The sequence below is a fragment of the Humulus lupulus genome, chromosome 5, assembly GCF_963169125.1.
Source record: "Humulus lupulus chromosome 5, drHumLupu1.1, whole genome shotgun sequence".
Taxonomy (NCBI): domain Eukaryota; kingdom Viridiplantae; phylum Streptophyta; class Magnoliopsida; order Rosales; family Cannabaceae; genus Humulus; species Humulus lupulus.
Window position 1 is genome coordinate 65314143 of NC_084797.1, and position 14742 is coordinate 65328884.

Sequence of the window (14742 nt, forward strand, 5' to 3'; positions counted from 1 at the left end):
GAGATGACTAGAGTGGGAATAGAGCTGGTGGTTGGCCGATTATCCAACATCACTCTTCATTCTACACTCCTTGAGAGGATCAAGGAGGCGCAGGGGAAGGATTCCCAGTTGAGAGGTCACAAAGAGAATGTCTTAGTCAGAGTGGCTAAGGACTTTTCTATTTTAGAGATGGGGTTACTGAAATACAAGGGTCGGATTTGTGTTCCGATGGATTCTGTTATCCGGCGGGAGATTCTAGATGAATCGCATAACACTCCCTACTCTTTACATCCAGGTACGACGAAGATGTACCAAGATTTGAGAGCTTTATACTGGTGGTCGGGCATGAAAAGGGATGTGGTGGATTATGTGGCCAAGTGTTTAACATGTTAGCAGGTCAAGGCTGAGCATCAGAGGCCAGCGGGATTGTGCAGCCTCTAGGGATTCCGGAGTGGAAATGGGAGGACATCACCATGGACTTTGTGGTTGGTTTGCCGAGAACTGTAGGATAGCATGACTCGGTGTGGGTGATTGTGGATAGGTATTCCAAGTCAGCCCACGTTCTGCCTATTAGGACGACTTATACCGTGGAGCAGTATGCTAAATTATATGGGAAGGAAATTGTTCGACTTCATGGAGTTCTGAGGTCGACAGTGTCTGACAGAGACCCCACCTTCACCTCCAAGTTTTGGGAGAGTCTATAGAAGGCTATGGGCACGTAGTTACGGTTTAGTACCGCTTACCATCCTCAGACTGATGGACAGTCTGAGAGGACGATTCATATATTGGAGGACATGTTGCGAGCCTGTGTGCTAGATTTTGGGGGATCCTGGAGTAAGTATTTACCTCTGATTGAGTTCTCGTATAATAATAGCTACCAAGCGACTATCGGAGTGGCTTCGTATGAGATGCTGTAAGGGAGGAAGTATAGATCACCTAGGTTGGTGATCATGTGTTCCTTAGGGTTTCACCTCTGAGAGGAGTGAAATGGTTCGGTGTTCGGGGCAAGCTGAGCCCTAGGTTTGTTGGACCCTTTGAAATTCTGGGACGGGTTGGGGAGGTAGCTTACAAGTTAGAGATGCCTCCAGCTTTATCAAGGGTTCATAATGTTTTTCATGTGTCCATGCTCCAGAAATATGTATCAGATCCGACACATGTGTTGAGTTATGAGAGTTTGGAGCTGGACCAGGGTTTGTCCTATGAGGAGAAGCCAGTTCAGATTCTTGACCGGAAAGATAAAGTCTTGCGGAGCAAGATTATCGCCTTAGTGAAAGTGTTGTGGAGAAACAGCAAGGTTAAGGAGGCGATGTGGGAACTTGAATCAGACATGCGGGAGCGTTATCCCGAGTTGTCTAGGTAATTTCGAGGACGAAATCTCTGTAAGGAGGGGATAGTTGTAGCGACCCAAATTTGCTAATAAGACTTTGGGTCTTGATTAGCATGCCTGGATGGCAATAATTGGTTCATTATGATAATATATGTGTATTATATGAATATATGATTAGAATGCATGTTTAGGCGATTAAATATGCATGTGGGCCCCGTTAGATTGATAGGGGCAAATTGGTTATTTTATCCTGTTGAGGGCATAAATTTAACATATGTGATATATGTGATATAATGGTAATATATTTGTGATGCACGTTCCGAGACGGTCCTAGAGAGCTTTTCCGCTTAAAGTCACAACAAGATTTTCTACTCGGCTCGTGAGGAGTCTCGGGGTATCTCGGGATTATTATAAATTTAGTTGGGGACTTTTTGGTTAATGGTTAATGGTTAATGGTATCTTAGTAACTTGGGTAACTATAGGTAACTCTTGAGGATAGTTACTTTAAGTGTGAAAGTGGTATTTTTGCAAGGGATTAAGGAAAGGACTAAAGTGCCTTGAGGGTTAGTTAGAGACTAAAATAGAAATGAGGGTAGTTGGATAATTAGGCTTTAGGAAGGGATAACCTTGGCAGAAGGATAGTCATTCACATTTTTTTTTCTACACTTAGACAAATTCAAGAATTCTGCTGAATGTTTGAGAAGAAGCAAGAAGGAAAGGAAGAAGGGGTCTAGGGATGAGATTGGAGTTGAGTTTCTTGAGATCAAATAAGAAGTTCAAGCTGAGTTTGGGGCAGCTAGAGCCAAGCTTAGGCCAAGATTTGTCCAGAGGTAAGGCATCATCTTTGAATTTTAGTTTCTTGCAAGTTTGATTTTTGAGGTTAGGTTGAATATTGAAAGCTGGGTTTTGGCTTAGCAATTGTAGAAACCAGCTAGAGAATCAAAGGGTGTCAAGCTTGGAAGTGGATTCGGTGGTGGCTCAAGGTCGAATTCCATCTTGAGGTATGAATTCCATGCATATTTGAAAGTCTTTATCTGGTATGGTTTAAGATTTTTAAAGGGAGCTTTAAGTCTTGAAAGGCTTGGTTTAAGTTTATGAAGTTTTAAACCAAATTATGAATTGTAGGTTTGATTGTGTGTTTGAGCTGGTTGATGATGTTTTTGAGTTGTTAGATGGTTTATTTGGGGGTTTTGAATTGAATTTGGGACTTAGGTATGAATTGGTATTGGTTTGGGAGTGTTTTGGCTCGGGGAAAACGTTGGGAGAAACCCAGACTTTTGGGTTTGTGAAGGGGTGCCGCGACCCTGTTCTTTTGTGCCGCAGCGCTAGGCAACTTCAGGGGAAGGGAGCCCTTCTGGGCTCCGCGGCCCTCATTGGTGGGCGCCGCGTCGCTAGGCCATTTCTGGGCAGAGGAAAATTGTGGCATTTAGGCTTTTGCCCAGGGGGCTCGGGGGACGCTTCTGCCACTTTGTGTGGGGTTCCGGGAGGTCTCGAGGGCTCGGGTTTGGTTCTGGGAGATGATTTTAAAATAGTTAGTAATGGGAGTGTTATTTATGTGTTGTGACTAGGTTCTCGGTGAGGCTCGTACTAGAGGACCGTGCTCAAGGGTTCGGTGCTCAAGAAGCTCGGGACACAGGTAAGAAAACTATTGTACCCACAGAGCAGGGCGAGGCCCCATGGATGTGTTGCAGGGCATGGCCCTATATAATTATATGTTGGGTGTAGCGCATTGAGTGTGTTAATATATATGTTTAAGTTATGTTTTAATTATGCTGTGTATGCACATATGTGAGTGATCGGCAAGGGCTGGGAACGGCGAAGGCCGAGAGCGGCAAGGGGCCAAGAGCGGCGTTAGGACGCGGAGTGCGAGTTGCCAGGGTTAGACCCTAAAGGATACCTGGGATATCCTTACACTGAAGACTACAACCTAGGGCTAGGTAAAGCGCCTAGGATGGCTAGGCCGTATATTTTTAGCTGGTTGGCGAATTTGTTGTATGCTGAGTGGTTTATATGCATATGTTGTATATCTATGTGGAGTTTTCTTGCTGGGCGTCGGCTCACAGGTGCTTTGTGGTGCAGGTAAGGGCAAAGAGAAAGTCAACCGACCATGAGTATGGAGAGCGTGAGGCGGCGCGTACATGTCTAGTCTACATGGCAGCCATGGCCAGGGGTATTTTTGGGAATTGTTTGTAAAGAACCCTATTTTTTCGTTTAGTCGACTTTAAATATATTTTGAGTTGTAAATATTTATAAACAGTAATTTGGGATCCCAAATGTTAAATATTTTGTGATTTTCAGTAAATGGAATTATTTTCAAATTTTAAGACTCTGTTTATGGTTTGATTACACGTTTGCCTTAAAACCTCGATTATCGAGTTAAAAACACGTTTTAAACTCACTTAGTAACGACCCTAAGGAAGTAGGGCGTTACACAGAGTCTGCCAGCAGCTTTGAAATCGTTATAGGACTCAGTCAAAGTTGTTTACTCAATTCAAATTAGGCTGAAAAAGTGCAATTACGTGTATAATATTTCAGCGTATGCCGATATATCGCAGCTCTAGGGGGCGATATATCGCTATTCGAGGAATACGAAAAACACGTAACTTAGCACGAACACCTCGATGAGCCTCGGGAACATAAGCCTAGGTGATATACCGCCTACCATGGGCGATATATCAACTCTAGGGTAGGTTTTTCAAACTATTTTGAAACCGAGCTCATTTATTCCATAACCTCTGGATAAGCCAGAATCTTTTTGACCGAGTCTTAAGCCTCTGCTGAACGAATATTCAAATGTTTTCAATTAAAAAGTCATTATTGTTATTCAAGCTAAAAGAAGATATTTTCATTCTTTCATTCTTCAAGCTGAGTTCAGAGCCTTCAAGTTGCTAGGTTTACTTTAGAGTGTTAAACACTTGGGTTGGGGGTTATAAGCTTTATCATTTTAAGCTTATTAAACACTTGGGAAGTAAGGTTCATAGTGTGTATTTTGATTTCGAGGTGTAGTACAGTCATAGTGCATTCAAAGGCATTCCTATTCCTAGTTCATTTATGTATATTTCATTAGTTTTTATAGTTTTTCTCTACTCGAATCCTAACTCAATATATTCCATTCTTGGTTAGGCAATTAAGTTCCTTGAACTTGAGGTTTTTTTTCGGTAAGTTCTTCTTCTCAGTGGTTTAGATTCATTTCTTTCTTTTAGAAATACTCACCTTCTCATTTATGGTTTCTAGGAGTGTTCCAAAATTCTGTCCTTGTTCTCACATCCCGGTTGTTGACGGTGAGAACTCGTCAACTAAGTTAAGTTAGAAAAATTGCAATGTAGAGATTATCAAAAGAAAAGCTTTAAAAATCAAAGTAGGAACTCCGAGAATTATTGCAGAAGAAAAATGGTGAAATCAGTTTGTATTGATTATGGTGCAATGCTACAGTAATTTTTCCAACCCCCCTCAATGTTGAAGAGGGATTCCCTTTATAGGGGGCTCTTATGGCCCCTGATACATTGTGGTCCAGGGGACCAGGTTGTACACAAGTACACTATCAGGTGAGTGGTATCAGATGTAGTGGTATCAGATGTAGTGGTGTTGGCTCTAGTACGTGGTCAGAGCTTGTGGGAACACCTCAGCTTTTGTACTCGATTATGCCTCCACTACTTGCCTTGTACGGGTGTCAGAGATGGGCTGGTGAGGATCACAACGGGTACCTCATTTGTACGACCACTACCTGTCTGGCACGAATATTATGTCTGTACTCTGACTCCTTCTGACTTTGCATGAATCACTATGAGACACCCCCACTTCGTTCTTAAGGGTGCGTTAAAGATGTCCTTGGTCTTACCTCATGTTAGACCCACAGTAATAGTGGTGTCCCGTCACCAGCACCTATCTCAAGGGGAGAGACTAGGCCCCTCCAACGAGGCCCACTATGTAGGCAACCCCTAGTGGCATGGATATGACGTGCTGAGGTGGGGGCGTCTCTTGCAAGGCCCCTGGCGCGGCCGGTGCGTGGGCGAGGCGTCGGTCTAGCGAGACCCCAGACGCAGCTGGTGTGTGGGTGAGGCGACGGTCTCGCGAGCCTCTGGCGCAGCTGGTGCGTGGCCGAGGCGAGGGGCGAGGCGTTGGCGAGGCGACGGTCTCGCGAGGCCCTTGGCGCGGCTGGTGCGAGGGTGAGATGATGGTCTCGTGAGCCCCTGGCGCGGCTGGTGCGCGAGCGAGGCGAGGGGTGAGGCGACTGTCTCGCGAGGCCCTTGGCGCGGCTAGTGCGCGGGCGAGGTGGCGGTCTCGCGAGGCCCTTGGCACGGCTGGTGCGTGGGTGAGGTGAGGGGCGAGGTGATGGCACGCGGCGAGATAACCTCGCTGAGGTATGAGGCGAGGTGGCCTCACGGAGGCATGGGGCGAGACGACCTCGCTGAGGTGCGAGGTGAAGCACGATGCAGCTGGGTGCGCATGTGCGAGATAGGGGGTCTCGCGAGGCTTGTGTCGTGACTCTGTGCGGGTGCGATGCAGCTGGGAGCACACTCGCGAGGTGTCTCGCGAGGGGCATGACTAGGAGCCATTCATGTGAGATGGAGGCATCACGTGGGGGGATGCGGCTTGGAGGCATGTGCATGAGTCGAGGGCATCTCACATTTTTCTCCCATGAGCATGGCATGACTTCAAGATGTCTGGGGCGCTCGTGGGTGCCCAAGGCGAGGTGGTCATTTGGAGCACGGTTGGTTCGGGCATGCTTTCGAGGGATATAAAGGGTTCCAGACATTGTTGGGTTAGATCTTTTACAAGCATGGAATATTGAGCATCCACACTTGCCCCCCAGTCTAGGAGTGGACCTTTAGGTGCTCTGGTAGACTCTTCTGCTTGATTCTTATAAATAGGCCCCCATGCCAGGTCTATTAGTTACACTCAATCTTCCTAGCCTAGTGGTATTTAGTCTTTTGCTCCTTTCAAGAGGTGTCGGGTTCAATCCCCCACAAGCATGGAATATTGAGCATCCACACTTGCCCCCCAGTCTAGGAGAGGACCTTTAGGTGCTCTGGTAGACTCTTCTGCTTGATTCTTATAAATAGGCCCCCATGCCAGGTCTATTAGTTACACTCAATCTTCCTAGCCTAGTGGTATTTAGTCTTTTGCTCCTTTCAAGAGGTGTCGGGTTCAATCCCCCACAACCTCACTTTTATTATAGTCCCCCCCTCCCCCCCCCCCCCCCCTTTTTTTTATATATATTTGGGATAATTTTTGGTATGTTTATGTCCCTTCATATATTTGAATGCTAACACATCTTTTCTGTTTATTTTTGTAGACGCGTACTTTCGACCACTTGCCTCTATCTGACCGTGATGATGCTTTTGGCCCTCGACCTCCTTTTGACCATGACAACGCTCCATTTTACCTGCTTAAGGTATATTTTCTTTTTCCCTCATGTTCATTGGGTCCAAATTAGCATTACTCGGGATGGGGTACTTTGGCCTGAGCTTGTCGTGAGTTAGCCCAGTTGCATGCCCCCTTGTTTATACCCTGTAGTGGATCATTTAGGGCATTTGCATCTAGAGGTTTTAAGCCCATTCCTTTGTGTTTTGTAGCAATCCTCTCATTTATACGTGAACCCCTTTTTGCTTTCGGGACGAGGTCTCATGGCCAGTGACGGTCCGTTCGGCATACCTCTGGGGGTTGAGTTTGTTGACTTGTCTTCAGACTCAGAGTCCCCTGAGGAAAACCCTTACCAAGTCTATGACTCCTTAAGGTAGGCCCGTATCCATCATCTTGAGCACATGGCTGAACTTAGGCGTAAAATTTGGGTGGTGGAGAGTGAAATTGACTCGGTGTTGAGAGGAGACGGAGCACCTTTCCCCCTGACCTTAGTGACCATGTAGCGAGCCTTAGGGTGACCCTTTTAGATTTGCAGGGGGAGTTGGAGTATATGGAGGGACACCTTCCGCCTGAGCCCTCCAGCCCATCCTCGCCAGATGACTGTCATGGGGCCGCTTCTGCTTCTCTTCAGGCCTTAGTTTCGATCTTCCCTAGCTTAGCGCTTCCGCAGCCGGTGCCCCGGTGGAAGACTCTTGCTAGGAAGAGAAAATGGAGGGTTAAGTGTTCTGTCTCTTCCTCACCTTTTTCTTTTGGTTTTGAAGATATGCCGAGGGCATGACGACAGCTGTCTACCAATGAACCGGATGATGCTCCTTTAATGGCATCCCAACTGGTGTCATATGTGTCAGAAAATAAACTGAGGGAAATTGTGAAGCACTACCGTGTTCCTCCGGAGTACGCTTTATACACTCCTTTGGAGACATGCCGGGCTGAATGCCCTAGTACCGGCTTCGTGGCCCTTAGTGAGCACATCCTGAAGGCGGGTGGTACCATCCCGTTACACCTGTTCTTCATTGCGGTCCACAATTACTTTGACCTTGCTCCACTTCAGCTGGCACCCAATAGTTGGCTGACCTTGAGCTGCCTTTTTATTGCGTTTGCGGAACTGGTGAATCGTGCTCCTACGACGCTAGAGGTGCATTTCCTCTAAAATCTCATGCCCTCTCCCAAGTCCAAGGGCTTCTATTACCTACAAAAAGCCAATAACAAGGTCCCTTTGATAGAGGGCTCAGTGTCTAACCCGGGGTCCTGGAAGCATGACTTTTTCTTCGTGAAAGGCCCCCTCTCTATTCGCGAGCACTTCCGTGCCACTCCCAGTAAGTACCCTAAGCCACATTTTCTCTCTTCTTCTTTTTTGTAACTTATTGTTTCATGACTTATGTTTGTGTCAACCATGGCATGGATTATGCAGAGCAATTCGCCGATCCCACAGTTGTTGGGTTGGAAGCGAAAGCTATGAAGAAGTTTATCAACGCTGACCCTGCTATGAAAAAGGCTGCGTACCTATTCACTGTGGAAAATCTGAACCTCCACAAACTATCCCCAGTCTTAGATCCCAGGTTGTTGTGGACCGTCCCTGGGTCTAAGAAGATGAAGGCGGTATCGGCCGAGCCTTGTCCAGATGAAGGTGGGGCTGAGGATGTGCCGGAGGAAGCCTCCCTTGAACGCGGGGGACCTCACCAGCTGTCCTCGTCTCCTGAGGGATGCCCCCCTTTTGTCTCTTTTGACCCGGACATAGCCTCCCAATCCCAAGACCAGCATGCCATTCCAGGGCGTTTTGTTTGCCTCGACCCCGAGGACTATGACGCTTTCACTCAGGCTCCCCTCGACCCTGGTCCATCGGGGGCTTACTTTGCCAATCTTCCAGCACCCCCTTCTGATCTACCGAGGCCTCACTTTTCCAATTTTCCTGCGCCCCCTCCCGTTTCGGCGAGCGAGTCCTCTGTCATCACCCAACCAGGTGCCCCTGGCCTGGATGGGGCGCCCTTGGTGAATCGTATGGCGACCTCTTAAGGGCGGCGGTACGTCCAAATCGCTTCAGACCTCCCCGAATGTGACTGGAACGGTCTTGGGATTTTTTCTCTGTCGGACCTTGGGGAAACTCTAAGGCGCACCACTGCTTGGGTGAGTTCATGCATCTTGTGTCGGCCCTATTATATATAGATGTACGTACATTTTTTTTTTGTTACTTATTATTGCTGTTGTTAACTTTCTTGTGCAGGCCTATACTGTGGCTCAGCGGTTTGCCGACTCGGCTAACAATCTCTCCGCGTCGAGTACTGAGAGGGACCGTCTCACGGCCCGGGTCCAGGAGCTCGAGAGAGAGCATGAGGAAACCCAGAATAAGCTAAAAAGGGTTCGGACCAAACTTTTTGTCTCGTCAAAAAGGAAGCAGAAGGCAGTTGCCAAAGCCACGATGCTGCAGGACAAAGTTACCAGCCTAGAGGGCGAACTCTAGGGGACCAAGGCTATTGTGGCTGCGTCGCAGGAGAGAGTCGCTTCTTTAAAGGCCGAACTCGAGGTTGCTAGGGCCGATGTAGCCACGTCGCAGGAGAGAGTCACTTCCTTAGAGGCGGATAAGATAGCTATTGAGTACAGGTCCATAGAGCGCGCCCTTTACGGTGTGTGGAGGCAGGATCCCAACTTTGATTTTTCTTCTTTTGGCGAGCACGCCGTTGCTCGAGCGGCTGGGTGGAGTGCCCGTGGCAGGAGGCCCTGAAGTTGTTATTCCATAACTTCTGTCAGCTAGCCCGCTGTGGGAGTATGCTCATTTTGAGCCTTTGTAATATCATTATTATTACTTTTTTCTTGTAAATATTGCCATGTTACCAAGACTTCTTTTTTAATATATACATGTGTGGTTATTTATCTCTTATCCCTCTGTGTTTGAGGTCTTTTTGAGCCTGGATGACGGGGTTTGGTAGGTTCCCCTCTTTTATTTATTAGGCTAGAGGTCCTTTGGAGCCCATGTGAAAGGGTTCAGTGGGTCCTTTTTTGGTGCCCCTTGACTATTACTATAAGGATATTTTGACCCCTTGGGTTCTAGCTATCCTTTTATATATTTTTGCGTGCACTTATTATTTTTTACGAGAAGCGTCCTTCTCGTCATTATTCATAGTACTATTTTTGCAAGGGTCTCTTTTAGGACCCTTTTTGGCTAGACGGCTTGGTGGCCGCTCTAGGCTTATTGGTGGGTGCTCTCTCTAAGGTCTTTCCTCTTGTGGGAGCATCTGCCTTTATTTGGAAGTGTGTTGTTGTTGTTGTTGTTTTTTTTTTTTTTTTGTAAGACCTTTTGGCCTCCTTGATGTTCATAAGGGTAGCTAATCCTTGTGAACCCAAGAGATGCCTTGTAAGGTCCTCTCCCTGTTTATAAGGGTTCATCACACACTCTTTTTTTTTTTTTTTATATATATATATAAGGACTTCGTTTAAGGCCCTGATATAAGGGGTCCTTTTGGGATCCCCCTGTTAGAGGGTCCTTTTTAGGATCCTCATGCTAGAGGGTCCTTTTTAGGATCCTCCTAATGCATAGGGTCCTTTTGAGGATCCTCCTGTTAGCTGTGTGCTTTGCCCTCACGGGCTACTATTCCCCCCCCCAAGTGTCTGGTGAAGTTTATTTCGGCAGGCACTTTGATTGATGCCCACATAAAGTAGAAAAAATAGCGTGCGAAGATGTGACCAGTTTCATTCATAGAATTCAGGTTACAACCATACATAAAAAAAAAAAACTTACACCTACTTGGGAGGTTATCTAAGTAACCTCTTTGATTTTTGTCTGCCAAGCTAAGATAACATGCAACACGCTGAAAACCAATACTGCTTGCATTGGGTGCGGACGCCTCACTGGTAGTACTTCCTATGGTGCTCCACATTCCATGCTCGAGGTATGACGGTGTCGTTCATGCGCGCCAACTTATAAGTGTTTGGGGATATGCACTGAGTGACCTGGTAGGGCCCCTCCCAGTTCGCCCCTAGCACCCCCGCCCCTGGGTCTCGCGTGTTGGGGAGTGCCTTTCTCAGTACCAGGTCGCCAACTCTGAAAGTTCTCTCTCGCACCCTCGAGTTGTAATACCTTGCTGTGCGCTGCTGGTATACCACCATTCTCATTTATGCCTTTTCCCTTTTTTCTTCTAGCATGTCCAAGCTCTCAGCCAGAGCTACGCGGTTGGCCTCGTCCCCGTACGCCTGTATTCTGAAGGAATTAACCCGCATCTCAATCGGGAGGACGACCTTGCATCCGTATGCTAAGGAGAATCGGGACTCTCTAGTGGTCGTGCGCGAGGTGGTTCTGTAGGCCCATAGCACATTTGGCAGCTCCTCTACCCAGGCTCCCTTCATCTTCTCTAGCTTGGTTTTCAAGTTTTTTTTTAAGAACTCTGTTAATGGCCTCCACTTGCCCATTGGCCTGTTGGTGCACAACTACTGAGAAACTTCTCCTTATCCCTTTTCCCCTACAATATTCCTCGAAGGATCCTCCCTCGAACTGGGTGCCGTTGTCAGAAATAATTTTGTAGGGCACTCCGTATCTACAGACAATGAATTTGTTGACGAAAGAGGTGATATGCTTGGCCGTTATCTTCACGAGGGGTTCCGCTTCAACCCACTTGGTGAAGTAGTCCACAGCCACCATCGCGTACTTCGCTCCTCCCCTACCCGCGGGAAAGGCGTCGATCAAGTCTGTCCCCCAGATAGCGAAGGGCTAGGGGCTGGTCATGCTAGTTAACTCATTTGGGGGCTTCCGAGTGTAGTTTGCGTGCCTCTGGCATTTGTCGCATTTCCTGGCAAAGTCATTTGCGTCTTTCTCCATGGAGGGCCAGTAGTACCCTTGTCTCATGGCCTTCCTAGCCGTGGAGGGTCCGCTCTCATGGTTGCCACACTCACCCTCATGTATCTCATGCAGTACTTTCTGCGCCTCCTCCTCCTCTGCACATTGCAGAAGTGGCATCGAGAACCCTCTCTTGTATAGAACCCCGTCTACCAAGGTGTACCTTGCAACCTTATACACCAACCTTCGGGCCTCTTTCTTGTCCCCAGGCAAGGTTCCTTCCTCCTGGTATCTCTTAATCGGTTCAGCCCACGACTCCTTTGAGACACTAACCATGTGTATGTCCGCGCTTACGATGTTGGGTGTAGGTAAGTATTCCACAGGTATCGACTCCAGGATTTCCCCATCCTTAGTGGAAGCCAGTTTTGCGAGGGCATCGACATGGGAATTCCTCTCTCTTGGGATTCGCTCTATGTTGTATTCCTCCAATCGTCCCAGATAGCCCTTCACCCTTTCCAAGTATGCAGCCATCTTGGGACCTCTCACCTGATATTCACCTTTCACCTGATACACCACCAATTGCGAGTTGCTAAAAATGCAAAGGCGTGTCACCTTTAGCTCCTGGTCTAATCGCAAGCCTTCCAGGAGCGCTTCGTACTCCGCCTCGTTGTTGGAGGCCTCAAACCTAAACCGGATTGCACAGTACATCTTGTGTCCTTCGGGTCTCGTCATCATGATACCTGCTCCAAACCCTCCTTCATTGGACGCCCCGTCCACATGCAAGCACCATTCCTCTAGACCCCTTTGCTCTTCCTCTATGACTGATTGCCCCCCTTCTTCACTTCTTCCTTCATTCAGCTGACTGGTGAACTCCACTATGAAGTCTGCCAACACTTGTCCATTGATGGAAGCTCTCGGGGTATAAACGATATCGAATTGGCTAAACTTGATCGACCATTTTATCAGCCTTCCTGAGGTCTCAGGTTTATGCAAGACTTGTCTCAAAGGACTATCAGTGAGAACTTCGATTGCATGAGCATGGAAGTAGGGTCTTAGCTTCCTCGAAGCCACAACTAATGCATATGCCAACTTTTCAATTTCTTGGTACCGATTCTCCGCATCCACCAACCGCTTGCTGATATAGTACACGGGCTATTGATGTTCCTTCTCCCATCTAACCAAGGCCGCGCTTATGGCATGTTCAGACACTGCCAAGTATAAGTATAGCTTTTCACCTTTTTCAGGTTTTTCCAACAGGGGTGGCTTCCCCAAGTGCTCGTTCAGCTTAATAAATGCCTCTTCACATTCCTCATCCTAAGCGAACTTTTTGCTCCCTTTTAGGATGTTATAGAAGGGGAGGCACTTGTCAGTTGACTTCGAAATAAATCTATTAAGGGCCGCTACCCTTCCCGTTAGGCATTGCACTTCCTTCTTGTTCTTGGGTGGGCTCATTTCTATCAGGGCCTTTATCTTATCAGGGTTAGCCTCGATGCCTCTGGAGTTGACCATGAAGCCCAAGAATTTCCTTGAGGATACACCGAAAGTGCACTTGATGGGATTCAACTTCATTCGATACTTCCTGAGTGTGTCAAACATCTCACCTAGGTCCTTGTTGAGTTCTGCGACATTCTTGATTTTCACTAGCATATCGTCAACATATACCTCCATGTTTCTCCCTATCTGGTTGGTGAACATCTTATTGACCAACCTTTGATAGGTGGCACCCGCGTTCTTCAACCCGAAGGGCATCACCTTATAGCAGTAGAGTCCCGTATTCGTTATAAATGATGTATGCTCTTCATTAGCTGGGTTCATAGGAATCTGGTTGTATCCAGAGTAGGCATCCATGAAGCTAAGTAATTCATGCCCTGCCGTCGCATCCACCAACTGATTTATTCTCGGGAGCGGGAAGCTGTCCTTAGGAAAAACTTTATTCAGGTTTGAGAAGTCGACGCAAGTCCTCCATTTTCCATTCGGTTTTGGGACTAGTACTGGATTCGACACCCATATAGGGCAAAATGACTCGCGGATAAACCCATTGGTCTTCAGCTTGTCAACCTCTTCCTTTAAGGCTGCGTACCTCTCTGGGTCCAGCGCCCGCCTCTTCTGCCTAACGGGCCTTGCTTCAGGGGAGATATTCAAATGGTGGCACATAACACTGGGATCTATACCCACCATATCTTTGTGACTCCACGCGAATACATCCAGATTATCCTTCAAAAACCTTATCAATTCCTCCATCACATTTCTCTGCAGGCTTTTTCATACCTTCAGTTTTCACAACGGTTCCTCCACTACAATAACCTCCTCTACTTCCTCCACAGGTTCTGCTCCTGACTCCTCCACGGTTAGGGGGTCTAGCTCCTGTGGGCTCCCCACAGGCACACGTAGTGCCTCGTGTATCACCATGGCCATTGGTTCCTGTGGTTTCACAGACGCGCGGAGGGAGGTGTTGTAACACTCCCTCGCTTCTCTCTATTCTCCTTTCATACTAGCTACTCCTCCTGGAGTCGGGAACTTGACGACCAAGTGATATATAGAAGTTATGGCTTTCAATTCTCTTAGGGATGGTATCCCCAATACCGCATTGAAAGCTGAAACACAATCTACCACGACGAAGTTAGCCATGACTGTAGTCTGCCAGGGTTGCTCCCCCATGGTGAGTGCCAACTCGATCATCCCTAGGGGTCACACCGAGTCCCCTGTGAATCCATATAGGGAAGATTGGTAGGGCTTCAGGTGAAGAATGCCCAGTCCCATCTTTTCCAAGGCAAGGCAATACAAGAAATCCACTAAGCTTCCATTGTCCACCAGGACCCGATGCACACACATATTGGCCAACTGAACTGTCAACACCAGTGGGTCATTATGGGGAAAATGCACCCCCCGTACATCCTCCTCTGTGAATGTGATCGAGTCGTTTTCTCCCTTGAAGCTTTTCGGGGGTCGTTTCTCCAAACTCATGACACAGGGTGGCAGACTTCGCCTGACTTCCCTAGCATACCTGTCTCGTCCCTTCCGAGAATCTCCCTCAAACCCTGGACCTCCGAAAATGGTTCGGACTTCCCCATGTATCTCTGGGGCTCGTCCTTGCGCCTGGGGTATCGCAGGCTCGTCCTCCGGCTTTGGCCTTTCCTTCCTGACATATCGACCTAGGTGCCCCCTGCGGATGAGCTCCTCAATTTCTTCCTTCAAATGAATGCACTCTGCTGTGGTGTGACCAATATCCTTGTGGTACTGGCAGTATCTACTGGGATCCCTTTTGGACCGGTCCTTTCTCATCGATGGGGGCTTTTTGAAGGGAACT